This window comes from Apium graveolens, chromosome 2 (assembly GCF_009905375.1).
Source record: "Apium graveolens cultivar Ventura chromosome 2, ASM990537v1, whole genome shotgun sequence".
NCBI lineage: Eukaryota > Viridiplantae > Streptophyta > Magnoliopsida > Apiales > Apiaceae > Apium > Apium graveolens.
In genome coordinates this window covers 276,060,755-276,064,230 of record NC_133648.1, presented here as the reverse complement: position 1 = coordinate 276,064,230, position 3,476 = coordinate 276,060,755, and the positions used below count along the sequence as shown (strand labels likewise).

The following is a 3,476-nucleotide window of genomic DNA, read 5'->3' as shown; positions in this document are numbered from 1 at the left end:
TGGGGGTTCTCCTACCGAAGACCCCAACATGCGCATCAGGGATTTCATCGAGAACTGCGACACTTTCAAGTTCAATGGTGTGACTAAAGATGTTATCAAGTTGCGACTCTTCTCATTCTCTTTGAGGGACAAAGCTAAGTGTTGGTTATACTCTCTACCGGCAGGGTCTATCACAACTTGGGAAAATCTTGCTCAAAAGTTTCTCACTAAATTTTTTCCCATGGCGAATACTACAGCAATCAGAAATGCTCTTACCCAGTTCGCGCAGTAAACTGGAGAATCTCTGTGTAAGGATTGGGATCGATATAAGGAGATGATAAGGAAGTGCCCACACCATGGCATGCCTAATTAGATGATTATCAACTGTTTCTACAATGGATTGGGTCCTACTTCTAGGCCCATGCTTGATGCAGCATCAGGAGGAGCCTTGTGGGCTAAAAGCTATGATGAAGCTTACGAACTTATTGAACTGATGGTTGCTAATGAGTACCAGAATCCATCCCAGAGACTGACTCAGGGAAAAGTAGTAGGAATTCTGGAGTTGGACGCAGCAACTGCTATAGATGCCCAACTTAAGGCTTTGACAATGAAGGTTGACATTTTGGCTAATTATGGAGTTAATCAAATTACTAGTGTCTGTGAGCTTTGTGCTGGTGCCCATGAGACTGACCAGTGCGCAATTTCTAATGAATCAGCTCAGTTCATGAGCAACTTCCAGCGATCGCAGCAACCTGTGACAGCCACCTATCATCCTAACAACCGTAATCATCCTAATTTCAGTTGGAGTAATGCTCAGAATACGGTTCAACACCCTTATCAGCAGTATCCAGCTAAGCAGTACAACCTCCCTGGGTTTCAGCAACCGCAGTATGCACCAAAACAATAACTCCAGCTGCAGCAAACTAATGAAAAATCTGAATTAGAGGAGTTGAAGCTTATGTGCAAGAGCCAGGCCATTTCTATCAAGACCTTGGAAAATCAAATTGGGCAAATTGCCAATGCCTTGTTACAGCGTCAACCTGGTACACTACCTAGTGATACTGAAGTACCAGGAAAGAAGGAAGCTAAGGAGCAGGTAAAGGCAATTACTTTGAGGTCTGGGAAGGTTGCAAATCCCGATCACACTCAAGAATTGACTGAAGAAGCTGGGGTTAAGGAAATAGCAAAGCAGCAGGATGAAGAAGTGGAACCAAGGAAGACTACTGTTGAGTACACTCTACCTGAGGGTAATACAGGGGAGAAACAGATCTATCCTCCACCGCTTTTTCCTAAGAGGCTGCAGAAGAAAAAGCTGGACAAGCAATTTGAGAAGTTTCTGGAGGTGTTCACGAAACTTCATATCAACATACCTTTCGCCGAGGCTCTCGAGCAGATGCCTAGTCATGCAAAGTTTATGAAAGGTATTCTCTCTCGGAAGGTGAAGCTAGATGATTTAGAGACTGCCACTCTCACGGAGGAATATAGTGTTGTGCTACAACAGAAGTTGCCTCCAAAGCTTAAAGATCCAGGAAGCTTCACTATTTCATGTACTATTAGAAAAGTGTCTTTTGACAGATGCTTATGTGACTTGGGAGCTAGCATCAATCTGATGCCCTTGTCAACCTTCAAGCAATTGGACTTACCTGATCCCAAACCAACTTACATGACCTTGCATTTGGACGACCGTTCTATTACATATCCAAGAGGTATTGTGGAGGATGTCTTGGTCAAGGTGGATAAACTCATCTTCCCTGCTGATTTCGTCATTCTTGATTTCGAGGAGGATAAGAAGATTCCCATAACTTGGGAAGGCCCTTCTTGGCAACTGGTCGGACCTTGATTGATGTGCAGAAGAGCGAGCTTACAATGTGAGTGTTGGATCAGGATGTGACTTTCAATGTGTTCAATGCTATGAAATTTCCTACTGATAATGAGGAGTGCTTGAAAGTCGAGTTGGTCGACTCGGTGGTCACATCGGAACTTGATCAAATGCTAAGGTCTGATGCCTTAGAAAAAGACTTGTTGGGAAATTCAGACAGTGAAGATGAGAAGGAGATGAGCAATTGCAATATTTGAATGTGTCTCCCTGAAAGAGAAAGATAGATATGCCTTTTGAATCTCTTGGAATGGAAGAATTGAGCAAAGCTCCTAAATGGCTCAAGCCTTCTATTGAGGAAGCTCTTACTCTTGAGCTTAAGCCTTTACCTGAACATTTGAGGTATGCCTTTTTAGGTGATGCATCTACTCTGCCTGTTATTATTGTATCTGACCTTTCAGGTAGCGATGAGGAAAAGCTTTTGAGAATTCTGAGAGAGTTTAAATTGGCAATTGGATGGACTATAGCAAATATCAAGGGAATCAGCCCTTCTTACTGCATGCATAAAATTCTGTTAGAAGAAGGTAGCAAGCCTATAGTCGAGCAGCAAAGAAGACTTAATCTAATCATAAAGGAAGTAGTAAAGAAGGAAATTCTAAAGTGGCTAGATGCAGGGATTATTTATCCTATCTCTAGCAGTTCATGGGTAAGCCCGATTCAATGTTTACCAAAAAAAGGTGGTATTACTGTGGTAGCAAATGAGAAGAATGAGCTTATTCCTACAAGAACAATCACGGGGTAGAGAGTCTGCATGGACTATAGGAAGCTGAACAAAGCCACTAGAAAGGATCACTTTCCCCTGCCCTTCATTGATCAGATGCTTGACAGGTTGGCTAGTCATGAGTACTATTGTCTTCTGGATGGTTATTTGGGTTACAACCAGATTTGTATCACTCCAGAAGATCAGGAGAAAACTACTTTCACTTGTCCATTTGGTACATTCGCCTTTAGACGAGTTTCTTTCGGTCTGTGTGGTGCACCAGCCACATTTCAGCGATGTATGATGGCCATCTTTTCTGACATGATTGGCCAGAATATGGAAGTGTTCATGGATGGCTTCTCAGTCTTTGGCGATTCTTTTGATGAATGCTTGCAAAATCTTGGATACGTCCTCAAGAGGTGCGTTGAGACCAATCTAGTTCTCAATTGGGATAAATGTCACTTTATGGTACGTCAAGGCATAATTCTCGGGCACAAGGTTTCTAGTAAGGGTCTTGAGGTGGATAAGGCCAAGGTGGGTGTCATTGAGAATCTTCCCCCACCTAATTCTGTTAAGGGAATCCGCAGTTTTCTTGGTCACGCGGGTTTCTACAGGCATTTCATCAAAGACTTCTCGAAAATTTTAAAACCATTATGCAGTTTACTAGAGAAAGATGTCCCTTTCAAATTTGATGATGAGTGCTTTGCGACTTTTGAGATATTTAAAAAGATTCTAATCTCGGTGCCAGTCATAACTGCACCTGATTGGAATGAGCCTTTTGAGATGATGTGCGATGCAAGTGATTATGCAGTTGGAGCAGTTCTTAGGCAGAGAAAGAACAATATATTTCATGTAGTCTACTACTCAAGTAAAACTCTAAATGGTGCTCAACTGAATTACACTACTACGGAGAAAGAACTT

General features: G+C 42.3%; 1 non-coding gene across 1 annotated transcript; it reads right to left on the bottom strand.

Annotated features, from left to right (window-relative positions):
- Positions 1–235: 235 nt before the first annotated feature.
- On the bottom strand, positions 236–342 carry LOC141709238 (small nucleolar RNA R71). The gene has a single exon (XR_012569826.1). It is a non-coding gene; the product is annotated as a small nucleolar RNA R71 (small nucleolar RNA).
- Positions 343–3,476: the final 3,134 nt, after the last annotated feature.